Consider the following 18093-nt stretch of genomic DNA (forward strand, 5'->3'; position numbering starts at 1 on the left):
ACTGACTTAACGGAAGTGATTTTTGTTACAGAAAAAACAGATATAGAAACAGGCACTAACAGAAGTATTTTAAGACCATATGCGGGGGCGGTTCTTTTTTAATAACTTCATATAAATCTATAATTGTAGGCAGGAATCCCAGCTGAGCGTGTTCCTGAGTCAACCCACAGGACAGCGCCCTCGATACCCCTAAGATCTGTGATGCAGACACACACTGAGGCCAAGCAAGGAGCCGCCTGGGTTCTGCCCTGAGCTCACAGCTGACATTGCAGGACTCACACTCCCCAGCGGCCTGCTCACCGATTCCATCCTAGTGCGGGGCAATGCAATATCTACCGCCTTGTCACAAGTGTTGAAACACATCATTTCTTCGTGAGCGGCTCTTCCTAACGGCCTCACGAAGTTGCTCTCACCTGGTTTGCAGCACTCGGATCCCACTACTGGACAGCGCGAACCGCTCCGGGGAGCATCAGCCCATCCGGGACAAAAGGAGCCCGCGGTGCAGACAGTTCTGCCGAACCCCAAAGCCTTCCACGCGCGGGGCTGCCACTTGTTGTGGTTCCACTTGTTGTGGTTCCACTTGTTGCCGGTCCCGCCGCCCCACGCTCCGGAGCGCTGGCAGAGCCGGGTTGAGCAACAGCCGTGTCGCAACGCGCCGCATCCCGGAGGTGCCCCTTCCTGCGGGGCGGGGACGGACCGAAACGGCCGAGGGAACGAACGCCCCGCCGGCACGACCCGCTCCGAACTCCCCCGGCACCCACCTGCCCGAGCAGCGGCCGGTCCCAACCCCAGCCCCGGTCCCGTCCAGCGCGGCGGCTCCGGCTCCTCCGCTCGCTCACGTTACCAAGGCGATCGCTTCGCCCTCGGATCCCGCCCCGTCCCCGGCGTGAGCGGCCAACCGGGGCCCGGGTTTCAATATCGACTGCCAATCTGCAGCCGCGTCCCGCCCGGCCCGTGCTCCCGTGAGGCCGGAGCCGAGCCGTGCTGTGCTGCAGGGCCGGGCCGCGCTGCGCATCGGGATCAGTCGCTGCGTTACGGACCGTGCCGGGGTCTAAGCTGGGTCGGGAATCAGCAGAGAGAGGCTGGGTCAAACAAACAGACCGACCACAACACGTGGAGCGGAATTCGTCACCCAGTAACTTGGGAACACTAATTTGGTGCGTGAGAGGTGAGCGTGCAATACCACATCTAGGCAAACCTCGACGGGAGGCAGAAATCATTGAGGAGCATTTCATACCGTGTGCTGCTGCCTGTGCCGTCTGACTGCAGGCTGTCTCAGTTTGGTTCCCCTTCGTGCCCTTGCTGGTTCAGTCACAGCTGCCCGGCGCTACCTGTGCTGTGTTGCAGTGCCATGATGCTGCTTCGTCTGACTTCCTTTCTTCCTGGAATGAAGAAAAAGCCATCAGATTGAAAATGGATGTGACTGTTTGATCGGGTCAGAGCACAGAGCACATGGAGACATCTCACCCCTGTGGATCAATTCCGATATAAATGAGCAGAGTTCAGCTCAATGAACTGCTTATCCCCTTTGTGTAAAGCTTACATCGATACTGAAACACAGGTCTGAAAAACAAGGTGCAAATGAAATCCAGTGGTGCAGGAAGCCCAGCCGTGTCCCTTTACAAACCAGTCTAATACTTGCGGGTTTGACTCTAAGCATTCCGATAGTCTTGGCCTGGATACACAGCCCTTGGCTTTACTGATGATAAATGGTTCCATGTCTGACTATTCTTGGAAAGATTAGGGAAACAATTTTTCTTTTTTTTTTTTTCTTTTCTTTTTTTTTTTTTTTAAGAGCTATTTATGCAAGATTTTGCAACATTCCAGGATCTGGTGCAGTCTTTGTAGAACAACACTGCAAAGTGCAAACCAAGCTTGACGAGAGTGATTTAGTGGAAGCAGCAGAGGGCTGCAATCCAGAAACTTCATAATGTTTGCTGCACTGCCATTTTTTCAGTGTAATAATGGTACCTTGAACTGCCTGTTGTGTATAAAGCTACAAGCACTTAGACATGGTCTTATATTACATACACCTTCGGCTGTATCTGCAAATAGAATTCAGGGAAATCCACTCACGGTGAGATTGCCGTAGGTTTGTACTCCAGACTTCACATTTCTTTTTCATTCTGTGCTTTATTATCTCCATACTTAGTGCTGGGAGTGATCTCAATCAGCACTTACCAGCGTATTTCAGATTACAGTCAACCATCTAGCGCTCTGCTCATGTTAGTGTCTGACAGGCAGCAGTGCATGCTAGATGGATGAAGAACTCGCCTGTAGCACCTTAAGTAAACACCGTTATACCCTACATGGAACTGAAGGAAACAGAAGTTTTAAATAGAATTTAAATGTTCAATTTCCTTATTTTTAGATTCTCTTCCCACCCCCCTTTGCAGAACAACAAGTGCTCTATTATTCTGCCCCCCCAGGCTATTGTTACATGTGTTCTCAGTATAACAAAAGGTTTTTGTCTAAAAAGGCTGCATCTGAGTCATGTCTTTGCATGCAGAACAGCTGTACACCTAGGGCACATTCTTGGTCACTTGAAAATGTGTCATTTTCAGCATTGTGGTATACATTATTTTAGCCCTGTGTAACATGGCTGTTACACAGAAAAAGGAACCAGTGCACACACTGTATCTGCAGACAGCACGCAACAGCAGCAGCAGAGCCAGGCAGAGGAGACAACAATGTGAGTGGAAACATTGTGCAAAAGATTTTTGGCCTAGAGCAGAAAAAAACTTCTCTGGAAAAAAAGAAAAATTACAAAGGAAAAAAAAAATAAAGCATCTTAGTAAATCTAAAGGAGAGCAATCCAAAACGCAGCTGAGTACTGGCCAGGAGATGCTTAGAAATCATTTACTGCTACTTTAATGCTGGTACCAGTGGCAACATGCTGATGTACCCCCACCCCCGTGACACAACACAACATCCACAAACCTATCAGCCTTGATCAGTTAATGCACAGAACTTCTTGTGGTGAAAAGATTTAGGTCAGATGTTAGGAGAAAATTCTTCACTGTGAGGGCAGAGAGGTCTTGGCACAGGCTGCCCAGAGAAGCTGCAGATGCCCATCTATAGTGGTGTCCAAAGCCAGGTTGGATGGGGCCCTGGGAGCCTGACCAGGTGGGTGGTATCGTATCCCTGTCCTGGCAGGGCTTTAAGGTCCTTTCCAACCCAAGCCATTCTGTGCTTGTATGATAATGGCTGTGGTGAAGAACTCTGCCTGGCTCAGTTCTGTAAGCAGTGCGCTCTCTCAGAAGCTGTTCTGTGCAACGCCTCGGTCTCTTTTCCAGGGCTGTACCCACGTGTGCTTCTACAATAAGCTGCTCTTTGTTTCTCACATTGACTCTGCTGGAGAGGGAGGCAACAGCAAATAACGGACTGAGTGACATTCGGTACCAGACTGCAAAGGCAGATGTCAGACAAAACGGATGCTGAATTTGGCTGATGAAGCTACAGCCTGCAGTAACACCAAGCAGCTTTAAACAACGTTTTGCTAAACAGTTATTTAATATGTATAAACTTCACTGGAAAGTTCTCTGAGAACCTACAGCAGGCATACAGGAGCCAGAGAGGCAAGCTGTTATCTGAAGCAGGGCCCCACACAGCCAGCGGCACCGGTACCCAGACACTCATCCTTGCACTTCCTTGTTCTGTGCCTTTACTGAATGCAGCGCTTGAGGCCTTTCATTTTAAATCTGTAAGCCTAACTTAAATGACCCAAAGCCACTAGAAACAGAGGGCCTCTTCCTTGTCCTCCTGACCTTTCCTGACCGCTGTAACACATCAGCAGTACAAGCAGTCAGCTGATGTACCCTTAAGGGAGACAGAGCCCTGCTGTCACTGAGTGGGCTGAGCTCCTTCCCTTTTTCCCCTCTGACAAGTGCCCAGCGAGCTGTCACACAGAAGTGGCTGCAACCAGAGAGCAGCCTGAGCCCCTGGAGCTGCCCACTGCCTGCCCACCAGCACAGCCTGGGCATGGGCACTGCTGCTTCTATGGGGCTCCCTGAGTCTGGGCTGTAGCCTGGGGGACCAGAGTCCCTCTGACTGAGGCTGCGAGTGCACCAGTGTGAGCTGGGAGCCATACATCATCCCTTTACCCCATCCTGTACACCCACAGAAATAGGCACATTACCATATTGCTTCAAATCACAAACACCACAATTAGAAGTTTTGGGGTAGACGCTCTTAAATGGTGGCATTTTTTATCATTTTATGCCAATTCTACGCTAACCTTGTCACAATAAAGCAATATTTTTCATTTGATTTATCTGTACAGAAACTGGTTGAAAGCGCACAGTTGACACTGACTACAACATTTGTGCGTAGTTGCTTATTTTCTGCACCTGCTCATGACAAATGGGTTTCTGGGTATGGGCACACTGCACAAGACAGCTTGTTCATCAAGAATGTGGACATCCGTGTTGTAACAGCATCCTGACACAGCAGTCTAACTTTGCTGCTATGTTCTCTTTTTATGTAGATATATTTCTATGTACTTCTTTAGTTTTACTGATTTCCTAACACAGATTTTGCAAAAGCAGTTCGACTCACCCGTACAACACGCCATCTTTCATTAAAGCATCTTGAATAAGCAAAGCCTAATAGAGCCAAGGCTCCACGTAACCTCATACATCGCACAGACCAGCGTCTCCCTGGCTGCTTCTCACCTGCCCACTGTATAGGTCTGACCTTGTACCCAATATTAGCATTTTTCGTCATGGAAAAGAGCACTGAGTTGCTAGAACTGCAACTTTTTAAATGAGACATTGAGTTCCCTTGTGTTATTTCTACTGACTTTTCTAATCAAATATAAAGATCCCATGGCACATTTTGACTAAAAGTAGGGCACAGACAGCTTATTTATTCTCTTACTAAAAATAGGCCTCACTGTCCAGCAGGTTGTAATGTGTTAGATAGCACTTTAAGTGTAATAGCTGCCACACCTGTCCTGATACAGATATATCACCAGTTACGTTCATCTTTGCAACACGTTAATCACAAAAATCAACCATCAGGTTTCACAATTACCTTAGAAGATCCATTTTGCTGAAATGCATACTAGGATCAGACGGTCCAACAACTGAAAAGGCAACAAAATAGCTTCTTACCCTTGCAGGAGGAGCTTCTGACACCCTTCCAAGCACTGCACAGCATGTTTCACATCTCTCGGGTTAATGGTATATTATTGTTCCCAGCCAGAGGCAAAAACTAAGGAAGAAATTAATTATGGGAACTGGAACAGAAATGGTTTAAAGAAACTTATCTTCCTCCTCCCTTCACTTATTTATTTTCTGGCTGGCCTTTTTGTTAAGGCTGTTCTGATAACAGAACAGATGTTACGACTGTGAAAAGAAATAGAGTTGTAGCGACCAGGAGTACTACTGAGTGTATCACACTTTTTAATGACTGGGGATGGCAATGGAACGTACGAAGGTGGACCTATTTCTCAATTCAGCCTTGCAGAAGTCTTTGAACTGCTGTTCTGTCAAGCCTGCTTAGAGAAGCCCATTGTCCAGTCATTTACGTCAGTGCTGTAAGTCAGGGTTAACAAAACTTCACTCTGTGTATAACTGTCATAAGAGAGGATGGTCTTTAACCCTGACATGACACCAACATGGTTTCCCTTTGAGTCAATCCCATTCGCTGACCTGCAGTCAACAGTGAACATCACTTCTGAATTTAGTCATGTGCCATTTGCAAATCATGAAGAACTTGCTCAGAAACAAACCTTCCTTTATCTCCCACAAGTTACATGCCATGCATAAATCAAAGAAATGAACACAAATGCATTATATTACTGCTCCCAGAGAACACAGGTACTGCATTAACAGTTGGATAACCCACAGAAAAACAGGACCACTTCTATCCCACTGATGACTGCACGCTACTAGAAATGTAGAACAGCTGTATGACAAGTATTATATGCAACAACATTCCTCTAAGTATAGACTTATTTTAAGCCTCTATTTAAAATCTCAGATGTGTGCTTCTTCCCACTTGTGAATATGCTACCATTTTAAAAATAGAAGCTCATAAGTGGTATTAAAAGTGCTATCAAAACACATGTAACTACCGGCCAGGCATTCAAATAGTATTTATGGATTCCTTATTAATGCTGTCTCAAATGTCCATGAGGCTCTCTAACACTAATTCACAAGCATCTACTCATATCAGTGTTTCTTTTGTTGTGAAACTGCTCTTCAACAGCAGGATCAGCACAAAGAGTTACAAAGACATCCAGAAATCAGTGAGAACCAGGCACATGCAACACCACTGGCACAAACACACACTTTCATCTCACGGTTCTGTTCATATAGCTTCTTATGATCACAAGCCACGAGCCCTGCCCTCAGTAAAAACCGCATCTGATGCATTTCAGAACAGTGCCCACACAGCATGATTAACGTGCACTGCACAAACAATGCCAAAGAGATTCTGGGAATACTCCTCAGTTCCAGTACGTAGTTTGCAGCAACACTCCATGCAAACTTTGGTTTCTGGACAGTCCGGGCAACCTGAGTCAGGAAGACTTCTGCTATTTCTTGGAATGACATTTCAGACAGTTTCTTCGAGCTACATAAGCCCTGAACAGCTAAATGTTACTAAATCTGGCTAGATGCCATCAGAAAGAAAAATAGTTGCAGCATAAGTATATTATTGTAACTTCTTAAACTTACAAATTAAGGCTGTCTCAACGTTCCTAGACTTCAAGCCTGTGTTAAATCTCTTTTCAACCATATTTCCAGGTGCTGGTGAACCAAATCCAAGTACGCGCCTCTTTCACCCACTCTGTCTGGCAATCTATCACAACAAGCCTGAAAGCTTCACTGCTATGAATCATACCCTGTCAAATTAAATAACTATGCAAATGATGACAATTCTCTATTTACCATAGCTTTGTCAGTGAAACAAATCAGACAGCAGGTGAATCATGAAACTTCTGTCTTGTTTGGATGCCAAGTAAACACAGAAGCAAGCAGAGAGGTGCTGGCCTAACTTTGTGCTTCCCAATTATTCCTCTTCCCTGCCCCATTCTCCTGTATCACGGTGACATTGCTAACATGAGCAGTGAACCATCCTGGCCTGTTTGTCAGCACAGCCCACTTGGCTGCGGTTCAGGAAGTCCTTTAGACACATCAGGAGATGGAAGCACGAGCTGAAGCATCTTTCTCAGGAGGGCACTTGCTGCATAAGCCTCTGATTGGGAAGGTGGGGTTTCATTTCCAAGAAGAAAACCACATGCATTTAAGTAGCTCCACCATTTACTGTGCAGCTCTTCTGCTTGGAATGGGACCGCTGAGGGCTTTGTTTGGAAATTCTGCTTTACAATGAGGCCACACCAATGGGCTGTCACTGCCTGGAGATGGGCTATAGCCTTCTGGATAAGGTTAGGTCACCTTTGCAAGGGAGCACATTCCAGCAGTTCATAAAAATGTGTCAGGAGAACTTTATATTTTTATTCCTGGAATGCATCTCTTTGCCAAAAAAAAAGGTAGTTATGCTGGAGAAAATATTCCACGGGGAGCAAACATTCTTCTGCAAAGCCATTCCTCCCTGCTCCACCCTGGCTGATATTGCACAAGCTGAATAATGCATGTCAAGGCATTAAGTAACATGTAAACATTTCCAGTAAGTGTTCCTGCTGCAGGCCTTGGCTTAACTGGTATTGCTTCCCTCTATGATAGTGGAAAAAACAACTTGCTCTGTCCTTCTGCACCCAAAGTTTAACATTAATGGAGCATTTCTTACCAATCACTGACTACTAGCATTCTCCTTCCCATCTCCCATTAGATTTTAAAAGCCTTATCTAATGAAGCCTTACTCAGAGAGGGATATCTCTGGTGGCCCCACAGCCTAGGGAATGAAGTGATGCAGTGTCCCACTATACTGCAGTTCTGGTAATAAGCTTAAGGACAAGTTCTGGTGACAAGTATGTTGTGCTCTTCCCATGCTGCTGAAGATGTTTTACATGAACCTCTGGCTTTCCATCACAAACTGTCTGCTCATTAACCCCTCCCCCCAGTTTCAAGTCCATGCATTTTCATATATTTTCTTTCCCAGGGAGTGAGAGCACACTGTTGGGAAGCCACAGCCCTTTTTCAGACTGGTGGAGGAAATCCCCTTGGAATTTAGTACTGCTTCAGGCATGCATGCTGTTTGCACAGCATACACCAGTAATTCCTCCCCCTTACTATCCCTGACACTCCTCAACAGTGGCAGATGTAGTTCTGCACAAACTAACCCAAAGGGGACGTGCTTCCAAATGAAGAACATATAGAAGCTAGGACATCACTTGGATGAAGACAGACTTTTGAATCACCTTAAGGAGACTGAAAACCACTATTCCCAATGGAAAACTGCCCAAAGAAATGTCTGGGATTTTCCATTGGAATTTGTGCTTTCCCAAAGGGTTTACTGTAGGGGAGACTGCCCTAGGGTCAAGTGTTTGAGGAACTTCCAGTAAACAACACTAAATTCCACTCTGAAAAGTGCTTGAGCAAAAACTTCACTTTCATACCCAACAGCTCTGTTGAAAATCATGCCTTTCCTATAACATTTTCTAGGTATAAATTATTTATTTTAATGTCTCTTAGCTACACAAGGCTGAGAGCAGTTGCAGGTGAGCTGGCTTGTTCTCCTCTGCATTAGTGAATCATTTCCCTGGAAGCCAACCTCGTGGACCAGCTGAGGCCATGGCACCAGCAGTGTTGAATATTACTTGGAGCCAAGGGTCTCTGCTGATCTGCAAAACGTCTCATTGCACACAAAACTGCTTGAAAAGGAAAAAGCTCAACTGATCTTCTAACCTGAAAGTACAGCAAACTCATACTGCTTTTTAATGAGTTTTTGATGGGCTTTCATGAACAACAGCACACATGCAGTCTTGTGGTGCAGCAAGTCACAGAAGCATCTAAAGACGGGATATTAATAACTTGGTTTGATGTTTACTGATATGTGGCTCCAACTGAATTTGTTGGAAGACTGTCTTAAAGCACAGTGAGCTCCCCTAGCCTTCATTATGGAGTTGCAACAAAAGTAATCCCAGAAACAAACTGCACAAAGCGTACTCCTGTTTGGGCAACACATGGAAAGCAGAAGCACCAGCACACAACCTCCTTCAAGCCCCGGCCTTTCCCCATGCTTACAGCCACAGTCCTTTTTGCCCAATCTCTGCTCTGCAATGACACTGAATGTCACAGCTCCAGACCCCAAGGCCAGCTGCTCTCAGCAGGATTCCTACCTCCATTCAAGACAAAAACACAGTGATACAAAACTTGTGGCCATCAGAGCAAAAGCAGATAGCAAATGCATGAAAACTATTGTGCACATCTCAGTACCTGGTATGGGCTACCCTGACACACAGGATGATTAGCACCGGCACAAAGCCAAACTCATGCCAGAAGGAGTCCGTCCTGCTCAGAAAGCTGTTCCCAGCAACATGAGTTGCTAGAAACATGAGTTAATGATTGCTATCATGGATATCACAGGAATGTGCCGTGCTCGTTAAGAAATGTTTGGAAGAAAGGTTTCTGCACATTACTTCCTCCCCACTATTAGCTCCCCCACAGAAGAGGAACCACTGGAAAGAACAAAGCAGCTGCAAACACCTCTGGAAATAGCTCTGGCTCACCACTGCCACTTTCCTAACAATCAGCAGCTTTCTGCCCTCATAATTCTTCTTAATACTGTGAAATAACGCCTTTGGAGAAAGAATAACAGAACTTCTGACTTCTAGGATTCAAAGAACGCAACTGCCTGGGCTAAGCAGACTCCCAGAAAGATCAGAGGCTTCCAGGCTTTTCATGAAATCACATTCAATTGAAAGGCGTCCATTTTTCAGTCAAGGTACTGAAGGCACCAAAGTCTATGAGTAAGCTTTACATGCAGGGAAAACCACACTGACAGCAGAAGAAATGCGTTCTCACTCACTTTTCCCCTGCAGCCACCCACCAGGAACGCAGCCTCGTGTCAGTTGGCACAAGGAAGGAGATGCCAACCTAACACCTGCCCCCACCCCATACTGCACACACACAGATCACAGAATCACCCGGGTTGGAAGGGACCTCAAGGATCATGTAGTTCCAACCCCCCTGCCTAGCAGGGCCACCATACATACACAGCAGCGCTTGGCAGGACCACGGCACAGGGTGGGTGTACCTATCCCAACAGGAGCTGGTGGAGTCATATCTCAAACTACCATTTTTTCACTGGGATGAGTGAACTGAAAAAGAAATACATGTATTCATTGAAAAAGGAGGCTGCGCTGGTGGATGCTAAGTTCCCTGTTAAAAAACACACCATTACACTCCACGGTTTAATCATCTTACACACATCTAGGAATTGCTGATGCTCAGCTAAACTGTCATGTAACATACACTTTCCTTGCAAAGCTGAGCTTGGTTTTCTTCTGTTGTTTTCTCTGCTTCTCCCACGAGGACAGCTCAGGGAATTGGCATGCGGCTCTGCAGCAGGTTGGCCATATGAACTCTATTAAAAAACTGATTACTTCAAGTTGTTACAGATCAGGTGATAACCTCCCTCAAAAGAAAATGAAAAAAAATAAAATGAAGAGACTCTAATTAGAATCTAATAAGGAAGTGGGGCTGTTCCACTGCGTAAACACTGACTTAGAATAATAACAGAGGAGACTCAACAAACAATGCTTTGTGTTTCTCCTTACAGCCCGCCCCTCCTGGTGCTGGGAGCATGCAGAATATTGCAACAGCGTGATACAGCTTTTCCATACCCTGCTATAACATACGAAAAGCACATATTTGGAGCACAGTTTAAAAGGAGAAGCTGATGTCCCACTCTGCACACCTGGCCCGAAACAAAACGTTTTGAAATAAGCCCTTCAGGGCAGACAACACACAGCCCCAGTGAGACAACGCTCAGTGTAACCTCCGCACATAAGTAACCAGGCAGTTTATGCAGGTATCACTGCACATGGCCGCACCTGTGACATTACCAGCAGGAAGCTCAGCTGGCATAAGGGTTTTTCCTCTCACTCTTTACACTAAAAGCACGTTCTCTTCCACCTGTACATTGTATTGATGGAACCAAATGCTGCTGCAGTTGATACACGACTGGTTCACTCAGTAGCAAACAAGTAATTTGGATGTTAGCAAAGTGCTTTGCACTTAGCAACTGATAGCAAACAAATACACTAGGATTAGAATTAAGGCTACTGAAGTCAGGCACTAGGAATGAACACTTGCATAACACATTTAATGCTCGTTCTGCATTACTGTGGTTGCTTAATTCAGGTTCTTTGACAGATACGGAGACACTGGGAGCCCTAATTATCAATCTGCCTTTACAATGCACAGGAGAAATAATCTGCTTCCCACTCTGGGTCTACATTGATCAATTCCACACCCTCTCACACAGCCTTACCAATGTGAATGATCTGGCAGAGCTGAACCATCTTTCCACACCAATACGTGCTCAGCACATGCCAGGTTCTATACTTCTCGCTCACTCCAATTCATCCCATCTGCTTATGTCCTTTCCATCTGACTGTGCTTTTCCACAGTTTCAGATTTACTCTTTTCCTTTCAGGTTTTTCCTATCTGATGCATATTGTAATGATATTATGGGGACTTCTATTAAAGGACTAGCTTAACTCCATTTCTTTCCATAGCGCTAGTCCAAAGCAGCTGGCTGAATGTGACCTTTTCTAAGGTATTTGTCAAAAGCCTCTCAATTGTCAAGCTATTTTCCAGTTTTGGTCAGTGTTACTTTTAAATCCTGGTATCAAACGACTTCTGTTACATCTGATCAAAAATACTCTCTGGCTGAGCTGCCATCCTTTAATCTAACCCCATAACACTGCAGGAGACAAAGTACATGGTGGAAAAAACACACAAAAGTCTGGTTTGTGTCCAAAATTCCACCTAGACGTACTGAAATAAGCAGACAAAAATTAGATCTCCTTAGCGGTATTGCCCAAATCTTTGTTAGGAATGATTTCCTCTAGTGATAAGAATGCAGATTCAAAGCAATAATGCTCTGTCTGGGCTTGATGTAATCTGCTATAAATGCAAAGGGACACCATCTCATCCTGCTGTCCTGACACCTCCCGTGGCCTCAGCACAAGCAGAGCAAGTTGCTCATGTCTTGCAGCTTTCATTAATCATCAGTTGATGTGTTGGTTATGGGTGCTGGGCTGAGATCAGGAGACCAGCTCAAATGTCCTCTTATTGTCACTGCTAAACCCTTGCTATTTTATAGTACGAAGTATGACAGGTCAGAGAAAGAAACAAAGACTTTTATTCATGGAAAACCTTGCTAGCCTTCAAAACAAGTCATATGAGAGATATATGAACACATATCTTTGTACCGTGCACTTAAACTAGAAACAAGTTTAAAAACCTCGGTGTGCCTCACAAATTCCCTTCTATTCATTTTAGATGACACACTGTGTCCCTTTAATCCCATTCATCTTTAAGTGATGTATGGTATCTATTATTTTCCCTTCTGTCTCTTACCTCTCTGTACTCTTCCCATCCCAAGACTTCTAGGCTCCACATTCACTTACCACCACACAGGTTCTGGGACCCTGACTATTTCCAGCTAGGAAGAGGCCTTCCCTTTCTTGCACCCCTGTAAGTAACAAGCTGCCCCAGAACAGAGGAAGTAGCAGTACATTCACATGTGGCACCTATATTTGCTTGTATTTTGGAGGTGATGAAAATATGACTACCCCACGCATGCTGTATGTTACTGCAGCAGGGTAGACCACAGCCTAAGAGACCAAGCCCTGCTGCACAGCTTGCACTCACACCACATGGGACATCTCCTTTCTAGTTCATGGGTCATAGTGATGCGCATCAGAGAACAAGCTTATCGTACACAGCCCCCCACCCCACTTCAGTTGCAGGTGTCTGCCTGTTTTGGAGCCAAAGGCTTCAACCCTCACTGAAGGCCCCCAGCACAGCCGCAGTCAGGCCGCCTGCTCCAGCTCCTGAGCACAGGCAGCACACAAGGGCCCAAATACCAACATTCAGCCCTAGCAGAACCATGCAGAAGAGGCAGGTAACCTGAAAGGAGTCCCAATAAAAAGAGCATGAGTGCAGGCAACAACTCCCTGAGAAAGCCACGTTCAAATGTCCTCTACTGCAAGGTAATAAATGCCTGTTTAATGCAGGACACAAATGAAAAGATTTCTCAGAAGCAAAATTCAGGAAAGGCCATTTCCCCCCTGGTGTTTGGAACCAAACCAGAGCAGACTAACTGTGAGAGGGAGAAGTGCTGGCTATTCAATGGGCTGAATGGGGCTGGGGGAGAAAATGAGTAAAAACTGCATGAGTGCTCCGGGCCATCAATACCAGGCAGCTGTGTTAGAAACCACATTTGCTCACTTGCAGAATGTAAGTACTGAAGTCACCCAGAGCAGCTGTTTGATAAAGCAGAGAGCAGGTTCTGTGACTTGGAAAGAAATAATGAGAACAAGAAGCAAACTTGTCACTGGATGGATCACTGGATTCAAGGACAACAGCCTCTAAAAGAGGTAATAGAAGTCACAGCAGACACTCAAATTAACATCCATGCAAAAGAACTAAATCTCGAGCATACAGCTAGGTACCTTTGAATGCTTTACTGTTAGACATAAACAAGTTTATAGCCCCAGAAGATTGCAATCTCTCTTGCCATACAGGAAAGGAAAATTGTTTCTTTTAGAGGAACTCGGAGTTACTCAACAAAATTAATCTTCTAAAACAGGAAAACCCTGCCAGCACAGGTGGAACTGTAATACTGCCCCTGCAGCTGGGAGCATGAAAAATGGGATTTCCGTGCTCTCGTCTCCTTCACCAAAGACAAAGCACATGCAGCGTGTAGGTAACAACGTGTGACTGAAAAAAACTGCAAAAAGAAACAAAACGAGGCACGTGAAGAACTTGAAAGGACTACAGAAGTCTTTTAGGTCATTCATAAGAAAGGTCACTACTGTATTAATTTCTTTGCCATCAAAATGTCACTTAGATTAGAAGACAAGAAATAGACACTCCTTTTCACTGTTCACTCATCTGCAGCAGTTTAATTGCAGGCACATGTGGACAGAAAGGGACATAGGCAGCTATTCACATGGCTTTCCTTTTCTGTGTTTCTAAATGGAAGCAAAAAGGCTGAGGGACATGTGAGGATGATGTATTCCATCGCTGCTCATAAGGTATACCCTGTGCTCCGTTCTGAGCTGCAAGTTTGGCTCAGGAGAAACAGTATTTGTCATGGCAGTTTATTTCAAGCTCCACAAACCCACCTGCACTGTAAGAAGGGTAGAAGGTTGATTTTAGGGGAACTAAAAGAGAAAAATTAAGCCAACTGACAGCAGCATGGCTTTGTTTAGACCAGGGAAAGTTCAGTAAGGCAGTGATAAGAGCTGTTCAGAGGGCAACACCAAAAGGTACATCTTCATGAGAAGAGCAGTGCTCCCACTGTTAAACAAGGTGAGTATTTCTAACTGCATGAAGCGATGCTCTCACATCTCCTGCCCACACACCAGTAACTCAACCAAGGACTGATTTCCTTTAGCTCCAGCTACACAGCCACCACACCCAGCCATTGAGGGAAAAGGCAGTTATTGTTAATGAAACATCACTGGCTACTGGTAAGGGTGCTAGAGGAAGGCAAAGTGGAAGAGAAGATGAGTGTTCTTAAGCAGCTGTAGAGCACCAAACCCACAAAGCCGGGAACCTTGGGGACAAGAGACTTCTTTCTTCTTCCTTCCCTAAAGATAGATGAGTAAGTCCCTGTTCAGACTATTAGAAGGCTAACTTTTCTCACACATACTGTTCACTCAGTAGGTGGGCATTTCCATTATTATGCTGCTTTCTCATGTATTTGTTTTACTGCTCATTTTCACAAGCTGCTAAGCCCACAGGCCACTTCAGTAGTCAATATTGCTACACAGCAAACCCTGCTTGGAAACGACCTGGAAATGCATAATTGCTACAGTAAAAGGAACAAGACTACACAGCCTTGCATTTCAACAAGCACAAAAGTAATAGACAATCCCAACAACAAGAACAGAGCCCTTCAAAGCCTCAAAAGCCATTTAATGCTCACATATGTTGATAATATCATGTCAGAGCCATGAGTAACCCCACAAAGGAAGCTGTAGGTAGATCAGAAGTGCAGGTTGGTCTGAAAAATACATATCCTTTTCACCAGAATTAATTGCATTCTCAGACTAGCCTCTGTGATTCAGGCTGCTACCTCAACACCGACAGTAAATACATAGGAACAATGGCAAACAACCTTTCTCCTGGCCATGTCGCTGGGGGAAGGCATTTAACTGAAGCAGACGACCAAAATTACCCTGTGATTTCACAGACACATTCTAACTCATAAGACAGACTGGTAAGACATTGAACCTGTTGTACAGTAATTCTGTGGTGTCATAATGTTGTTTTCTATAAGATGAAACGAAAGCGCTGCTTTTTGTTGCTGTGTTAAAAGGAGGCAGACCTTTTATTTTAGGTAAAAAGTCATTCTAAACTGCTGATGATGCAGAAGGCTTGGGTCAGTTCTGCAAAGAATTTCTGTCAGCTGGGAGAGGGCTTCTATGTGAAAGATTAGTAATAACCAAAACCATCTTCTACAGGCAGAAGTAATGCTTGTTGAATTTACCATCACCTGCAAGACTGGTTATGTTAATAGTCTTCCCTATTATGCCAAGTAGACTGAAAATAATTAATAGTTCACAAACAATCCTCCCACTGAAGTTTCAGTGCCAATGTTGTTTTCAGTGATTAGAATAAATTAAAAATTCAACCCCAAATACTCAGGATTTAAATGCAACTTCCTTATATCTGAGAAACTTCCATGAAAAAATAATAATTAACCTCTCTCACAGCACTAACCTGTCAAGGGTAATGGAGCTCCTGGATGACAGCAACACTGGGGAATTTCAGTCTCAACATTTCTTAATTAAAGTCCATTCTATTCACAAAATGGAGAAGTGAATGCAATGCATGCACGTAGAGGTTCCAGCACTGAGCTTTGCTGGGCTTTCACAAGTGCTCAGGATTTACAAGGTAGGAACCAGGATTATGCGATGCCTTCGGAAATTAAGAAAAAAGAAATAAGAGCTTAGCTGACGTGATATTTAGGGGTTATTCATTAGATCCTGAAGGCCATCCGTCTCCCTAGGCAAGCTCTTTCCTCCTCCTGTCTGAATTAGCTGTGAAACAATGGTCAATTGGTAACGTCTCAAGCCAGCAATAAGGAATGTCTGCAAGGACGCAGGATTGTGAGAGAGGATGAAGAGGAAGAGAAGGAAATTGCAATAAAGCAAAAGATGGAAGTGAGGAAGGTCAGAAGGTTGTTTATGCATTTACAACATCTCTAAAATAGAGTCGCACCCTAGAGAGATGCAGGTGGCAAACAGATTTCATTAGAAAAACCACAATGGTTCAGAGCCAAGATCCATTTTTGCCAAGCATCCTGTTTCCAGCACTGCTCACACCCAGGTGTTGCAGAGGAAGGCTCCCAGCCACCCTGCTTGACTGTCTTAAATGGGACCACCATGGGACAGGCCTGAAAGGTTTTGCTAAAATTCACTACCAAATTAAAGAAATATTATGCAAGGCAGAAAATCAGGTCTTCTGTTTGAAGCCAGCCTGACAAGGTCATAAAGTTTAGAACCAGATCTGGAAAGTTTTCTCTGAAAATGGCACCGAGTACAACACAGTGTGCCAACACAACTCCCTGGTCCTAAAAACACATATCTTCCTCAACAGCATGGAAAACAAACCTGGGCACTCACTGCTGTTTGCATTGAAACCTGGCACCTGACATACTAAAGGTACAGGAGCATGCCAGCAGTGGTGTTACCATACACACCACGTGGGCTTCTGCAGCAAAGCATCAGGATTTGTGCAGCCCCCCCTGCATGGGGAAGGAAGCACCATGGGAGGGTGACATAGCAATCACAAATGCTCTGAGGCAAGGAATGAGTAAGAAGATCAACTGCATTTGATTTTCACCCCTCCATTAACTGTGGAGCTTGCTAGCTGCTGCTTGATGCTGATCAAAAGAAGTCAGAATGCTTTTCTCCTCAAAATGGTGGCATTAACAGAGCACCTGCTTCACCACAGCTGGGGCTCGGCATCCTTGGACCAACCTCCCCTGTACAGTGTGAGGTCAGCAGGGAGACTGTGACACAGCTGGGAGACAGCCCAGGGAGGCCAGCAGGCCACTGAGTCAAAGCTGCCAACCACAATCACTCTCAAAGATGTATGTACACACTATATGTGTTGACAAAAAGTTACATGCTTTATTTTCAAGTTTTCAGCAAAGTGATGTGGTGATCAGATCTATTTCTCACCATTTCTGGGATCCCTTGAGATCGCCAGTGCCAAGGAGGAAACACCTTACACAAGGACACTGGAGACTGAACAACAGGAGCCAGACCCCAGAGCTGCCAGACTCCTTCCATGTTTGGGAACTGCACACATGTAGCTGCTCCTTCTCCATATCTTCTTTCCAGCATCTCAGCTCTGGTACACACAAGGCCACGTTTCATATGGCCTTGACATAAAACGTCAGCTTACTGATATTTGCATTGCATGTATGAAAACATTTACAGGAACATCACATACAAACATTCAGTGTAGTTTCTGACCTGTGGGCAACATATAGCCCAGAGCACCTCAGCAACTTTCTGAGCACTCTTGCAGGCCAATGTCTGCAAGAAGTAAACACGGCCACGTATGCACACACAGACATGGCTCCACTCCTATCAGGCCCCTCCCGGCCCGCTCGTGCCTTCAGCAGGTCACTGCCTCCCATAACCTCCAGCACACCGCACTTGCCAGTAAAACACAATGGCCTGAAACTGAAAATACTTTTGTTCCAGCATTGACCCAGCCAGCAGCCCGTCCCTCCAACGCTGAGGGCAACCCATAATATGAGCCACCCATCACCTCAGTGCTCCACGGAGCAGCTCGGTGGGAGGGGAAGAACGCGGTGATTAATTGCAGCAGGGGAAAACACCTCGCTACAGAAGATAACAGTCATACTTTGTATTATTAAAAAAGAGAGAGAGGGGGGTTAGAGCTCAGGACGGAACACGTGGAAAGT

The 18093-nt window shown here is 45.3% G+C and overlaps 1 protein-coding gene across 4 annotated transcripts in view; it reads right to left on the minus strand.

Annotated features, from left to right (window-relative positions):
• PIK3CB (phosphatidylinositol-4,5-bisphosphate 3-kinase catalytic subunit beta) overlaps positions 1-18093 on the minus strand; it is an 80472-nt gene that overhangs the window by 53461 nt on the left and 8918 nt on the right. For 2 of the 4 annotated variants that reach the window (XM_015871193.2, XM_015871195.2), the window contains one exon: positions 1238-1382. The gene's annotated coding sequence lies outside the window, so the exon portion shown is untranslated. Of the gene's footprint in view, positions 1-413; positions 528-761; positions 868-1237; positions 1383-18093 lie in introns of those variants that run through there. The other 2 variants (XM_015871197.2, XM_015871198.2) reach the window with 2 other exon arrangements.

The sequence above is a fragment of the Coturnix japonica genome, chromosome 9, assembly GCF_001577835.2.
Source record: "Coturnix japonica isolate 7356 chromosome 9, Coturnix japonica 2.1, whole genome shotgun sequence".
Classification (NCBI taxonomy): domain Eukaryota; kingdom Metazoa; phylum Chordata; class Aves; order Galliformes; family Phasianidae; genus Coturnix; species Coturnix japonica.